This window comes from Miniopterus natalensis, chromosome X (genome assembly GCF_054644295.1).
Source record: "Miniopterus natalensis isolate mMinNat1 chromosome X, mMinNat1.hap1, whole genome shotgun sequence".
Taxonomy (NCBI): domain Eukaryota; kingdom Metazoa; phylum Chordata; class Mammalia; order Chiroptera; family Miniopteridae; genus Miniopterus; species Miniopterus natalensis.
This window is the reverse complement of record NC_142103.1, coordinates 101,589,894-101,605,609: the sequence shown is the minus strand read 5'-3', so window position 1 is coordinate 101,605,609 and position 15,716 is coordinate 101,589,894. Positions and strand designations below refer to the sequence as shown.

Sequence of the window (15,716 nt, the reverse complement as noted above, 5' to 3'; positions counted from 1 at the left end):
AGTATTAGCTTGCATGTGGGCAAATCAGGTTTTAACACTAGCTACCTCGCAGGTGTTTTATTCTTCAGCTTTGTGAGTGATGGTATTTCTAACCTAATGGAATTATTAACAGGATGAAGGGATATACAGGCATGAGTTAGCATTTTTATTAGGAAGCCATGTCTCCTGAACACAAGAGACTGTTCTTTCCACTATACCTTACTACTAATGAATTTACTTCGTGGGTCTACGAAAACCAGATGGCGAGGCAGATTCTCTGTAATGCCCACCTGGCAGAACTGCTTCAGATTTTTCAAGGCAGCAGGCAGGCTGCTTGGAGACCATTACATCCATAAATAGCCTTTTCTTTTTTTAGCCAAGTCATCTATTCAATTATTTGTATCAGGGGCTTTTTTTTTTTTTTTTTTTTTTTCAAAGCATCTGACCATTTGGACTCTTCTGAAGAACTCTAATACTCACATGGGACCAGTCCTCAAAAGGAAAGAAGATTTTTGTCACCTGAATTTGCATATCCTGTCAAGGGCATCTTCAGAACACTTTCATTTCAAGGTAAAATGAAACTTACAGGACCGAGCAGAGAGGGGCTTCACAGTTCAGTTTAAAGGGGGGATGAGAAACGAAAGTCCAGGTTAATAGGGGCATGGGGCTTTGCAATGCTAAAAACATACTATAGGGTGTTCCAGAAGAAGTGTACACACACTTTGAATAATTACAAAGGCAGTGTTTATTAACATACGTTTCATTTTCAAAATGGAGCTATCAGCTGTTAAAGTGTATATACAGATTTTTGGGACACCCTGTATGTACAAAGAAACTATGTAGCCTGTGTTCTATTTCCACAGGCCATTTACAAAGAGCAGGATCAAGATATCTGCAAATTTCTACTAAAGAATATGATTTGAAAAATGTTCGTGGTTGTATTTAACTGAAAGACTTAAAACTTCAGCCTTGTTATAAAAGAACCTTTAAAGTCCTATCCCCTTTTCATGAAGCAGAGCCTGACTTTCAGCATCTAAGGGTGGAGACAGGCCGCAGAAACTGAGGAAGCAGTGGGGCTAATACCTACTTCTCATGTTCACCCAAATCAAGCAACTTGCAGAGAGAAACAATAAGGCATATTGTCCCCCATGCTGGAAGCGCAGCGTTGGGTGGACTGGAGCAATGTGCTTCAGGGATTTATTTAGGTTCTCATCAGCTGTAGGAGAGCATGGGTGATGCTAAGTTTCTCCTGAACCACTTTGATGGCTATGCTGGGGTCAAATGGCAGAGCTGGGACTCAAACTTAGACTTCCGTACCCAGCTGTGGACTTGTTCACCACTGTGGATGCGGCTCAAGTCTGGGCTTCCTTTTAATTTCAGAGACTTAATCCCAAGAGTCCTTCGATGTTCAAATCTCTAAATTAGCGTGACGTTAAAGTAAGGCTGCCAGATTATATACAGGATAGCCAATTAAATTTGAATTTTAGAGAAACAACAAATAATGTTTTAGTATAAGCATGTCCCAATTTGCCAAATTTAGCAACCCTACACTAAACCTTAGCTATCCACCAAGGCAGTTCCTGATCCACCAAAAGGAAAAAATGAAATGCAATGAAACAGAAAAAACCAAGCATGAGGCAGCCCAGCCAATGAGAGGCCCGTTTTCACTCAATACATAGGACTCTATCCTCTCCATCCAATAACTGCTCTGGAGCTAAGTAACCTGCAGGAGACTGGGCCCACCATGTGGCCATCTGGGTCATCACTCAGACTGGGTAGTTGGCTGGGGCCACCGCGAACCCTTCAGCAGAAGGTCTTCCATAGAGTCGAGGTCAGTCATTGCACTACTCCTTGGAACACCAAAGATCCGAAACAGCCCAGCTGCCCAGCAGCGGGGGATGGTGGAGCGAAGTGGGGCACATCCAGGCAACCAAGGGCTTCCGCCTGAGAGAATGCCGATGCCCTTCTGCCAAGGCGAAGGGTGGAAGGAGCTCCACATGGAAGGCCAAGTGAGAAGCGAAGTGCATGCTAACGAAGTAGACCGAAGGGGGAAAGGGGGAGGGAAGTTTCTAAAGACTCTGGAAAGATAAATAGGAACTGAGAAAAATGGTATCTTGTGGGCATGGGGCGGGGGTGGAGTTGGAAAAATAGCACATGATGAGACGAAGATGTGTTTATTCTGTGGCCATCAATGCGTGCGTGTCCGTGTCTGAGCAGACAGGAGTCAACAGCAAGCCTGAGGCTGTTGTCGTTAGGAAACGCTGCTTCCAAGGCTAGCCTTTGACCTGCAGCTGGGAACTTGGATTTCTAGTGGGTTCTCCCTTTCCCAGAGCTGGGAAGCGAGTGGCTCACTGAGGCTAAAATGTGTTTGTAAACGGTGTGATTTATACTGAACGCCTGCTTTCCTTCTGGGAGCCTGGAAGCTGGGTATGTGCTAGGCAGAGGGTGCCTGCGTGACCGGCCCCGCGAAAAACCCTGGGCTCGGGGTCCCTATGAGCGACCCTGGTCGGCAGCATTTTGTGTGTGTTTTCTCAGCTGGTTGCCGGGGGTTAAGCGTGTCCTGAGCTTGTGCGTGGCTCCTTCGCTCATTGCTCTGTGGATCTTTCCCACGTCCTCATTTTGGCTTGTAGCTTTTCACTGTAACGGGTCATAGCTGGGAGTAAACTATATGCAGAGTCCTGTGAGCCCCCTAGTGAATCACTAAACTAGGGATGCTTTGGGGTGTCCCTGGCACCTCTCTCTCTGTCTCTGTCTCTGTCTCGCTCGCTCTGTGTGTGTGCGTGTGTGTGTGTGTGTATATATATTTCTGTATCATGTGAGTATATTTTATCTATGAAAATAAAAGAGAAATGAAAGTCCTTTACTTTTTATTTGCCTCCTAACTAAAAGCCCCATTCAAAATGTTTTCAGAGAGAGAAATAGAAACAGAGACAGAGAGTGAGACGGGGAGGTGGGGGGGAGAGAGAGGGGAGGAAGGAACAGAGAATGCAACAAATTTCACTGCCTTGACCTATAAAAAGACAAAATTATTGTAGCTTTTAAATGGCAGTGTTGTATTTTTTTTCAAACTTTCTTCAGCTTTTACACATTAATGTTTCAAAATCTTAAGGCTTTGTTCTAGAAGAATATGTCCCTCTTTGTACATATAGAACAATCCAGCACATAACTGGAAATATAGGTCTGCCATTTAGGAGAACATTTTTGTCACAGAGCTTTAAGTCACCTTTGGGAGGGTGGATATCACACATTTTAAAAGTTTTTATATAAAGAAAGATTGTAAAGAGATTACAGACACACCAAGTAGCTGCTGAATCAGAAAAAAGCTATAAAAGATAGTTTGGGGATAAATTGAGGAAATCTGAATATAAAATAGGTATGAGATGATATTATGGGCATTGTATAATTCTTTCAACTTTTCTATATATCTAAAGTTTTTCAAAATAAAGTTGGTAAGTAAAAGATTTTTTAAATAAACAGGCTGTTAATATAATTGAAGTTAAAATGGAATGATATGATATAATTTATTAGAAAATCAATAACCACTCTGCTATTGAATTTACCACATTGATTTAAGGACTTAGAATCTCTTCCAATAAGAAAACAAAAGGCTTTATTGATGCTCGACTACTAGGCAAGTTTCACTTGACTAAACTCCCAGTTAATTCAAACAGCTAGTGAAACTAGTCAGATGACTGGTCACTTTAATTGATTAATCAGTAGAATGACCTTCCTCTCAAAATTGACCTCATTGATTGACTTGTTCTTATTTTTGTGATCACTTTCATTTTTATGATAAAAAAGAATGATTTTTTTAAGCACCTACTATGGATAACATTCGGGGGACAATGCATTCTTAACTCAATGAGCTTGTAATATCATTGGGGAGGTAGGAGTTATGAATCAGATAAATAACAAGACAAAGAATAATCAATAACCTAAGTGCACAGTATCATAACCCCTTAGAATACTATCATAGAAAACCTGGATGTGTCTTTACTGATCACACAACCTCATCCCTCACTTTATGGATGAGTAAGCAGATAAATTATAGTTCACATACAATATTATATTAGTTTCATGTGTACAACATAGTGGTTAGATATTTATATACTTTACAAAGTGATCACCACAATAAGCCTAGTACCAGATTTTTTTTTTATTGTAAAATAAAACATAGAAAATTCCATACAAACAAAATGTATAGTTGATTGATTATTTTAAGGCAAAACCACCCAGGTCAAAACATAATTTTTTTTTTAATTTATCTTTATTGTTGAAAGTATTACAGATGTCCCCTTTTCCCCCCATTGATCCCCTCCACCACCACCCCCACTACCCCCCAGGCCTTCCCCACACTATTGTCTGTGTCCATGGGTTATGCATAAAAGCATAGAAGTTCTTTGACTAATCTCTCCCCACCCACTCCCCCACCCCCACCTTCCCTCTGAGATCCCTCAGTCTGTTCCATGCTTTTATGTCTCTGGATCTGTTTTATTCCTCAGTCTATTTTGTTCATTAGATTCCACATATGAGCGAAATCATGTAAAACTGAACCAAGAAGAATTCAGAAAACTGAATAGGCCAACAAAAACTGTTGAAATCAAAGCAGTATCAAAAAACTCCCAGCAAACAAAAGCCCCGGTCCAGACAGCTTCACAGGGAGTTTTACCAAGCATTCTACTTCTTTTTTTTTAATATGTTTTTATTGATTTCAGAGAGAGAGGAAGGGAGAGGGAGAAAGAGGGAGAAACATCAATGATGAGAGATTCATTGATTGGCTGCCTCCTGCATGCCCCCTGCTGGGGATCGAGCCTGCAACCCGGTCATGTGCCCTGACCGGGAACTGAACTGGAATCTTCTGGATCATAGGTCAATGCTCAGCCACTGAGCCATGCCAGCTGGATGCATTCTACTTCTTATTCAGTCCCTTTAACATTTCTTGCAATGCTGGTTTGGTGGTGATAAATCCCTTTAGCCTTTTTTTGTCTGGGAAGCTCTTTATTTTACATCTATCTTGAATGATAGTCTTGATGGATAGAGTAGTCTTGGTTTCAGATTCTTGCTTTTCATTTCCTTGAATACATGCCATTCCCTTCTTGCCTGTAGATTTTCTGATGAGAATCACCTGACAGCCTTATGGGAGCTCCTTTGTTGGTTACAGATTGCTTTTCTCTTACTGCCTTTAAGATTTTCTCTTTGTCTTGAATTCTTGGCATTTTAATTATGATGTGTGGGTGGGGGCCTCTTTGGATTTTTCTCGCTTGGGACTCTCTGTGTCTCCTGAACTTGTGTGACTTTCCCATTAAACAGGTTAGGGAAGCTTTCTGCCATTATTTCTTCAAGCAGGTGCTCACTTTCTTTACCTTCTGTTACTCCTATGATGCAAATATTGTTATGTTTCATGTTGTCCCACAGCTCCCTGAGACTGCCCTCTCGTTTTTGTTTTTTTTTGGATCTCTGATTGAGTGATTTTTTTTCTACCCTGTCTTCTAATTTGTTGATCCAGTCCTCAGCTTCCTCTGATCTGCTGTTTATTCCTTCCAATGTATTCTTTATTTCTGCTATGTCATTCTTAATTTCCTTCATAGTTTCCATATCTTTTCTCATGCTGTTGAGCATCCTTACAATCAGTATTCTGTACTCTATAGCTGATAGATTGCCTATCTCCATTTCATTTAGCTCTCCCCCTGGTGAATTCTCTTTTTCTTTCATTTGGGGCTTGTTTTTTTCTCCCCATCTTGGCTGCCTCTTTGGGTTTGTTTCTATGTATTAGGTAGGTCTGCTAGGACTCCCAGTCTTTTTGGAGGGTCTCTGGTGCAGGCCAATGTCAGATGCTGTTTGTGACTTGCCTTGGGTACCCTGTTCAGAGCTACCAGTGACCCACAGTTTGTGGCTCCCTCTGCTGGAGCTGGGTGCATTTGGAAACAACAAAAATGAGCACCAAGTTCTGCTTTTCCAATCCCTGGGTCCAGAAGCAAATCAGGCAAAGATTCAGAGTTCTATCTGTGCCTGCAGGCTGATTGTTATTCTTAATCCAACAGATTTATTTTTATGTAGCCAAATTTTTCGGTGTTTTCTTTCAGACTCTGGGTTGTCACTGTTGGTGTTTTGTTGTGATCATAATTAGAACAATTTTCCCACTTCAAGATTATAAAAATATTCATCTATGGTTTCTTCTAGTACTTTGAATGTTGAATGTTTTCCATTTAAATTTTTGAATTATATGAAATTATTTTTCCTGTAAGAAACAAGGTAGGACTACAGCTTAATTTTTTCTAAAATTTAGCCAGTTCCCCAACATTATTTTAATTCCTTTTGTCATTGATGTGACTTTAAACTAAAGTGCCATTAATTTTGAGATCTCCTCTTTCATTGATGTGCTGGTACTATGCCATTGTAGGCAATGCTGCACTATAACACCTTTATAGATCTGGAGGAGAAATCCTCCCCTTGTCACTTTTTTAAAAAAAAATACATTTTTATTGATTTCAGAGAGAGAAAGGGAGAGGGAGAGGGAGAGGGAGATCGAAACATCAATGATGAGAAAGTCATTGATCGGCTGCCTCTTGCACGCCCCTCTTGCTGGGGATCGAGCCTGCAGCCCTGGCATGTGCCCTGGCTGGGAATTGAACCAGAATATCCTGAATCATAGGTCAATGCTCCACCACTGAACCACGCCAGCCAGGCGCCTTGTTACTTTTTTATTCAGAAATTTCCTGACTATTCTCACATTTGGTCTTAACTCAGATCCAGTGCCTCATTTTTATAACAAATAGTTGGTAATATGCCCTTTACTATATGAAAGGAGATGCCATTTATGGATATCACAGCCTCAGTCTTCATGCCAAACAAAAATGCCCAACTGATTTCCAAAATGACCCCAGTTGAGAATCAATCTGGTAAGTTACTCATGAAATCCTGTTAGAATTTGGGATTGCACAGCATTTACAAATCAATTTAAGCAACATTTCCTTTTTTTACAGTGCTGTACCCTCTAAACCTAATAATGATGCATTTCTTTTCCTTCATCTATTTAGGTCTTCTTTGCATCTTCTTGGGTCCTGGCAAGAAACAGGTGGCACACTCAAGGAAGAAATTGATAACTTTAGCAAAGTGACTATTAATGGCAGCTTGGACAGGATTTAGGGAAATCAGAAAGGATGGTAGAGCAGTTCACAGGGGAGTCTTTACAACCACAGAGCTAAAATGGCAAGTAGAAGGAATGATTAGTGGAATTTGGGAAGAGTAGCCACTAGGAGAGCATCACCTGACAAGAGTGATGCCAGTGTGAATATCACATGGTATGTGACCTGGAGAAATTCCATTATTTGTTAATATAACAAATATATCTTATTTGTTAATAAGATATCTACTTTATTTTTAAGTTTTTAATGAGATAATGCATATAAAGCAGTTAAAACAGTATCTGACTCATAACAAACCTAGGAAGGATCACCTATTATTGTAGCTAATAGTTTTTCAGCTGATCTGGGGCACCAATGGCTTTTCAATTCAGCATATTAACCCTGGTCATTATCAGCTGATTTCCCACACCAAACTCTCTGGGTCGACTAAGTGAAGAATTCTAAACATAGCTGGATATTTTGACTCTACCTACAAAATGCCCAATAATCAGTTAAGAAGGCAACAGTTCTCTTGGGGACCCCACTTTGAGAAGCAAGGCTTTCTATGACACTAGACTGCAAGCACAGCTGACCTTTTTTAACTGGTAAGGGAGCCAACTGGAAGCTTTGCCACTGCTTAAAACCCAGAGTTCCTTTCAGCTGGGTCTCAGACAGAACAAGGTCAATTTGAACACATCTCTAAGATACCTATAGAACAGTGGTTTTCAACCTGGAGTGCTTTTGCCCTCCAGGGGATATTCTGCAATGTCTAGAGACATTTGTGGTTATTACAACTGGAAGCGAGTAAGGCTACTAGCATCTAATGGGTATAGGTCGGGGATGCTGCTAAGCATCTTACAATGCAACAGAGAATGATCTCGCAGAAAATGCCCATAGTGCTGAGGGTGAGACACTCTCTCATGAAAAAGAAGAACAATCAGTGCCTCAGGAAGTTCGGATTTAGAAAAGACCTTGCCCCAGTTAGAGGTAGAAATAAGAGGAACCTGATATTTCTGCAAACCTCATGTCTGGGGTGGCTTGAATAGTCATGCTCCTCCCCCAGCTATGCTCCTGGCAACCTTGTCTTTGCACTTGGAAACTCTAGGCTTGGCAGCCTGGAGTCTCTGTGACTTTACACCTCCTGCATCTCCTTGTCTCAGAAGACTCCAGACAGAGAACCACTCCATGTAACCAAGCAAGGTATTCTAAACATTGGGATAATTTAAGTAACTGGATGTATGAACCACTCTCAGAGATTGGGGAGGAGAGGGAACCTGATAATAGGCCAAAAAAAATTTTTAGAACTTAAAGAAAAATGTTGGTAGTCTAAAATATCAATTCTTCAAAGATAAAGTCAGATTTTTAATAATATTAGAAATAGTTCTCTGGAATATGTCTCTCATCTGTATAACTTCGAGGAAGTAAGTACCATTAATAGGTATTCTCAGCAACACACTTTAAAGCAATGTTCCCAGCATGGTTTGAAGCTACAGTACTTGCTGTTTGTTTTTTAATGCATTTTGGTGTTTTCTCTTTCTCTTAGTTGAAGCTGTGGGGCCCATCTCAGGCTGACTGTGACACCTCTCCTGCCCTGCTCTCTTCAACCAGACGTCTAGACTTCATTTTGGAAGAAGAGTAAAAATGGTAAGAACAGCTATGAGGTCCCTAAAAACTGTTATCTGTAATCTTTGTGGGAAGAACTGACACTGGCTGGCAAGAGCTACATTTAAGAATCTGTACTTTGGCTATTTGCTCAGGGAAAGTTCTGGGCGATATTTCATAATCAATATTAATCATGGGGGTATGTTGTAATTTCAGCTTAATCAACACTTGCCCTGTCCAGTTTTCTACAAGAGTCAATGTGTGCTGTAGTGAGGAGGAGCAGATGTTGGAATTGGGGAAATAGCTTCTATGGGTCCAATTTTTTTCATCCTATGGTTTGGCTTTAAAGCCATACAAATCACTGAGGTTACTGTGTGCTTTCCCAGCATATAGTATCATCTGAGTGAGCATATTATAGGGGCACACAAGGACTAAGACTATAGGAGAGCTGGGCTTGCAGGCTGTCTGAGAAAACCAGGGCTGCGCTGTGATAGCACCCCAAAAGAAGGAACAGCAGTGTAAGATTGTTGGGTCACCCAACCTGAAAAATCACCATGGTCACCCTGGCTAGTTTTCTCAGTGGTTAGAGCATTGGCCTCTGCACCTAAGTGTCTCGGGTTTGATTTCGGGTCAAGGGCACATACCTGGGTTGCAAGTTGATCCCGGCACTGGTCAGGGCATGTGCAGGAGGCAAGCAATCGATGTGTCTCTCTCACACATCGATGTTTCTCTCTCCCTCCCTTCCACTCTCTCTAAAAAGCAATGGAAAAAAATATCCTCAGGGGAGGATTAACAACAACGACAAAACACCCACAATGGTCATGACAAGTTTGTAGGACGAGTTGCATTCAAAAGCACAATCCCTGCATAGCAGGAGTCAGGCTATCTGCACAGTCGCAGGGTGAAGGCTGTGTTGTGTCTGCATTCTGTATCAGCCGGCCCTGGCATTTTGGAATTACGAGACCCCCTGAGCGGGGCGGGGTGGTACCCGACGCTGGTAACGTCGTCACGGGCTTCCTGGTCACAGCATTCAATGCCCTCTGAAGTAGCTGCCTGTCGTTGCCTCTGCTGCCTGATACGGTCACCAGGTAGGGGCCGTGAACACCTGCTCTGAACCTGGAGAATGGGCCTTGTCTATTTTGATGTGGTCTCATGGCCGAGTATGTAAGCTTAATGTGCTATGCTAGGTAAACATTTTATACATTTAACACTGGTAATTGTCATATTTTGATGCCAGCAAAGTTTTAGGGGCAACATGGTACCTGATCCATATGAAGTGACTTGATAGCTGCAGAAAATGTGGTATGCGGAGAAGTTCTGTATGTGAGGAGGAAAAAAGAAAAGAAAAGTGGATTTGAGCCCTGGCCGGTGGGACTCAGTGGCAGAGCACCAGCCCAAGCACCCCAGGGTCGCAGGTTTGATTCTGGTCAAGGGCAGGTACCTGGACTGCAGGTTCACTCCCCAGCCCAGGTTGGGGCGCATGTGGGAGGCAGTCAATTGATGTGCTTCTCTCACATCGCTGTTTCCCTCTCCTCTTCCATCCCTCTCTCTCTCCCTTCCACTCTCTCTGAAAAACAATGGAAAAAATATCTTCAGGTGAGGATTTAAAAAAAAAAGTGGATTTGAAAAATTTAAAAAAGAAAAAAAAATCAGAGCTGGGCAGTAGTTAAAGCTATAAAAACAGACTTTCTGCAAGAACTATGGCAATAAGGGAAGAGAGAGCTCGACATAGAATTGGGCTCACTTCCAAATACAGCAAAGACAAGTGGAGATTTACAGGCAAGGAGCAGAGCGAGGGTCAGTGGGTGGAAAATTACTAGGAGGAATCATCAGGGTTGGGGGTATTTGGGATAAACTTATTTGACAGGGGCCTTGCTGGCCAGAGAGGTCAGATATCACCTGGGAGGTGCCAGAGGATGAGGTATGTGACCAGATATCAAGGGTGATCCGATATCGAGGGTAAGGACTTCTCCCTAGACTGATTTAGCACGAATCTCGTGAAAACGAGGCAGATGGACACCGATGCCCAAAAGCGAAGGTCTGGTGGCTCAGAGGAGCCTGCCTGAAGTTTAGTTGACTAGTGAGTCTTTTTCAGTGCTGGCTGTCTCAGTCACTAGCTGGGGGACCTTGGTCCTATCCCCCAAGCCCTCTGAAACTCATCTTCTCTGATTATAAAATGGGCATTATAATACCTTTCTGGTTGCCTTTTAGGGCCATTGTGAGGCTCAAATAACAGAGTATAGGTTCAAGTATTTTGTAAGCAGTGTGAATTATTAGGTATGCCAAATATTATCAGAAAATACATCAATGTCCTTTTTCTGAAATTATTTTGTCACCCAAATTGGACATGATAGGGCACATTCACCAGGAACCCACTCCGACTTGCAGATCTTAATGTTGGTGCCAGGGCGCATTTTGTGTCTAAGGTCTCATGAAGAGTTAACCATGGGTGTATTATGTTACAAAGGAAACAGCTGCTTATAGTTTCGTTTCCTAGAAACTCAGATGTCTATTTTTATGCAAACCCATGCCCACATCAGCCTTTGCCCCTTGACGGATGCCACCTAGGATTGATAATAGAGACAGCTCACATTTGTTGACCACTTACTACAAGTCAAGCATTGTGCTGAGGGCTTCATGTCTATGAACCTATGTTGGCTTCAAAGCAGCCTTTTGGGGCACTGATGAGGGGACTGAGGCTTCGACTGGTCTTGACTGGGCACCTCACTCTGGAAGCCATGCCAGGGACCCCTCTGCTCTACCTAGACCAAGCCCAGCGCAGTTACCCAGGAGACAGTGAATGCAAGCTTAGATTATGATATCTTACTACGTACTTAAAAAAAAGAAAGGAGAAGTTGGTATATCTCTTAGAAGAAAAGACATGGAAAAATTTTTCAAGAGAAATACAAAGGCCTAAAGGCATGGGGAAATTATTCAACCTTATTCATAATTAAAGGTCTGATCTTTTGATATGGAAATTTGACTTCTAGAAAATCTTAAAGAAATGATCAGGGATGTGGCTAACTATTTACAAAGATAGTCTATGCAATATGGCAAAGAGTATCTCTTATGCCCAGTGTTGGGAAGGGCTTCACCATTTAACGGAATATTATGTAGTCATCCAATCATTTTAAAAAATAATACTGAATGGCATAAGCATATATGCATGATATAATGGTAAATGAAAAAAAGCAAGCTAGAAATGGAGAAGTATCGTATATTCCTGATGTTTCTCGTGCACATGCTAGATGCTTACTAAATGTCAGTTAATCAAATAGTAAAGCTATGATTAGGGGAAGGGAACATCCGGCCTGTGGGCTGTATACAGCCTGTGAAATCATTTGATCTGGCCCTGCCAAGGCAACTGCAGGAGGGACTTGAAATTCAATAAATCTAAGAGCTTTTTTCATAGCTAATTTTTAAGTTGATAATTTTGTATGGCCCGTGAATGATGTTATAAATATCCAAATGGCCCTTGACTGAAAAAAGGTTCCCCACCCCTGGTTTACATGAATAACTGTGTTACCTAGTTTTCTTAATAGTTTCACAAAAGAGCCCTTCATTCTAACCATTTTACAATAGAGAAATCTGAGGCTTAAGAGGCAAATCAGAGAGCTCTTATGTGGCAGAAAGAAAAATTTTAAATCAAGTCTTTCCACTGACAAAGACCTACCTAGTACTAAAATGCTTCTCACCATGTGAAATAAATACAGGAACAGAAAGATCAGTAATAGAAGGAAACATACGAAAATGTAGCAGTAGTTATGCAATTTTTAAAATAAAAACATTATTCTGCTCTTAACTGTAGCAAATTTCTTCATGGCTAAACAAAGGAATAATAAGGAACCCACTTACTAAATTAATCAAATCCAATTATTTAAAAATTTGGAAGATGGTGCTCAAACTACAATCATTACAGATAAACCAACCAGTGTCTTAGGGGAAAAAAAAATTCAACTGAGTAAATTTGAAGATCTAATTGGCTTTATTAAGCAATTCATGAATCAGGCAGCATCTCATCTAGCAACTAGAAGGATGCTCCTAGGGGCTGTAGTGGGAGGTTATAGGAAGAAGGGTAGGGCATGGGAGCTATTAACAAAAAAAGAAAAGTAAAGAAAAAAAGAAAGGATTATTCATTTTTAATTTATTTTTGAGTGAGAGAAAGACATTGATTTGTTGTTCCATTTATTTATGCATTCATTCATTGGTTGCTTCTTGTATGTGCCCTGACCAGGGATCGAGCCTGCAACCTGGGTGTATTGGGACCATGCTCCAACCAACTGAACTACCCAGCCACGATGAAAGGATTAGTCTTTTCTTTTTTTTTTAACATATGTTTATTGATTTCAAAGAGAGGAAGGGAGAGGGAGAGAGAGAGAGAAACATCAATGATGAGAGTCATTGATCGGCTGCCTCCTGCAGGCCCCCAACTAGGGATTGAGCCCGCAACCCGGGCCTGTGCCCTGACCGGGAATCGAACCCCGATCGCCTGGATCCCAGGTCAATGCTCAACCGCTGAGCCACGCCGGCCGGGCAAGGATTATTCTTGAGTCCAGACATCTTTCCTTAGGGGAAGAGAACCAGAAGGGTTTTTACTAGTAAATGCTCCCTTCTTCCTGTGGGGGATAGCGAGGGCCCACCATCACAAATTACCTTACTGGTGTTTGACCAGAAACTTCCAGACTGGTTGATTAAGATGTTTCTGGGAGAGGCTGAAACCGCAGTTAGATCAGGTGTGAAATCTAGCTTCAGTATCATGGGCTTTTAGCATAAGTTAGGTCATTTAGGACCTGCGGCTTTTCTCTTTAACACTTAGAACCCCGAGAATAGATCATTTCTGTCATAGCAGCCCTCCAAAGTTAAGGGCTGGGCTTGGCGCATACGGCTGTGGGCCCTATCCAGCCTGCCACCAGTCTGTAGCCCACAGGTAAGCATGTTTCCTTATGTTTTCAAATGATTGAAAAAGTTAAAGGAATAATGCTGTTTCTTGATATGTAAAAGTTATCTTAAAATCAAATTTTAGCCCTAGCCGGTTTGGCTCAGCGGGTAGAGCGTCGGCACGCAGGCTGAAGGGTCTTGGGTTTGACTCTGCTCAAGGGCACGCACCTCGGTTGCAGGTGCATGTGGGAGGCAAGCAATCTGTGTGTCTCTCTCACATCAATGTTTCTCCCTCTCTCTCCTTTCCACTCTCTGTGAAAAGCAATAGAAAACATATCCTCAGGTGAGAATTAAAAAGAAAATCAAATTTCAGTGTCCAAAGCTGGTTGGATTATTTGTGTCTTTGCTTATACATCGTCTGTAACTGCTTTTGCGCTACAATGGCAAAATGACTTCTGGAAGAGTCAAGTAATTGTGACAGAGACCAATTGCCTACAAAGCATAAACTGTTTGCTAAGTGGCCCTTACAGGAAACAGTGTGCTGCTCATGGTTTATGGAAAATGAGTGGATAAGTTGTAAGGTCCAATAAGTTTGGAAATCTTATGCTCTTTGCTGCCTGTGATGCATAATAGCTATTGAGTTCTTAATTCATATAAGACTGCTTTATATCATTTTATTCTTTTATTTTGAAAACTAAGTCTGTTGGGCTACAATAGTAGGAAGTAAATAACAAAAAGTCTCTTTTTTTCACAGTAAGTGGGTAATATTCTTGTACTTAAATTGTTTTGTTATAGAATGAGACTTTGACATTTATGGTAATTACACTTTACAGAGATTACTTGTAATGAGAAATATTTCAAAATTTGCAAAAAGACGATATTTGGTTATAAATTTATTAGGGAAATTTCCAGCGGATGTTTGGTCTATAAAATAAATAGCACTTAAGTAACTTCCCTTATTCTCGGTGCTCGGTTAGACCCTAGGGGCATGTACTCAACGCACATCTAGTTCTCAAGCAGCTCGGTGCCAGATGAATATGGCAAAAGGCTAGTGAATTCAAATGTAAGGGTTTCCAACAGTTGTTCCCCCTCCCTACCTCCTCCCTGTGCTTTTCTCACTATTCTCCAGCCAGCCAGCACCTCTAGCTCAGCCCATCCGTCTGCGGGCTCCCCGCCATGACAGAATCTCTTGCTCCCACAGTTTGGCTGAAGTGACTTCCTCCACCGAAAATGCATATTCCAGCACTTCCTTTTTCAACTCAGGCAGCTTGGCTTTTATCTGCTCTGTGATCTTGACAATAAACCAGAGGAACAGCTAAGTGCAAGGAGCTGTTGTCCCCTGAAGCCTGACACATAGTGGCCCCCCCCATGGGGTGCCCAGTGGCCTTCTGACTGGTTGGTTGGATGAACGAGTGGAGGAAGAAGGGCCAATTCTCTCTAAACTGAGCCTAACATCTCAAGATGAATTTCCATTTGTGAAGAATTTTGCAGAAAGTAATGAAATCTGACCAGAGAGTGGTTATGCAAAGAATATATGATAAAGACGGGGAATGCAAGCTAAATGCGGGAAGGTGGGGGTTGGGGCTTCCTTATTGCTACCAGGTGGTCACACTCGACTCCCTCCTCCCCTCCCGGGCCCTCCGGGACGCGCCGCGCCTCCCGCCGCCTCCTGGCTGCCGCCGCGCTGCCTGCTTGGCCGGGCCCTGCAGCCGCGGGAAAGCTCCCGCGCGCCGCCTCCGGCTCCCGCGCCATATGCCTGCCGGCTTCCTGTCCAGTCGCCTGTCACTGCGCGGACGGAGCATCCCAAAACTCTGCGACTAAAACAGCAGGAGCCACATACTGTTCTGCGTTGCGGGGCGGGGAGCGGCTGGCTCGGGTGGCCCCGGCCCCGGCCCCGGCCCCTCGCGCGGCTGCACCGGTGCCCGGGCTGGGCTCCCCTGGCCTCGCCCCGAGGCTGCGGCTGGCGCGGCCGGGCGCTCGGGCGTCTGCGCGTGGCCTCCGATATAGTGGCCGTGCTGTAACCAGACTTCTTTTTTTTTTTTTAATTTTATTTTTGTTTAAAATATTACAGATGTCCCTTTTTCTCCCCAATGACCCGCTCCACCCCATCCCTTCCAGACTTCTTAGAAGTGA

At 42.5% G+C, this 15,716-nt stretch overlaps 1 non-coding gene across 1 annotated transcript; it reads left to right on the top strand.

Moving 5' to 3' along the window:
- Window positions 1-8,189: 8,189 nt before the first annotated feature.
- On the top strand, window positions 8,190-15,716 carry LOC107539214 (uncharacterized). Its single transcript, XR_015716455.1, has 3 exons — window positions 8,190-8,303; window positions 8,647-8,747; window positions 15,702-15,716. It is a non-coding gene; the product is annotated as an uncharacterized LOC107539214 (transcript).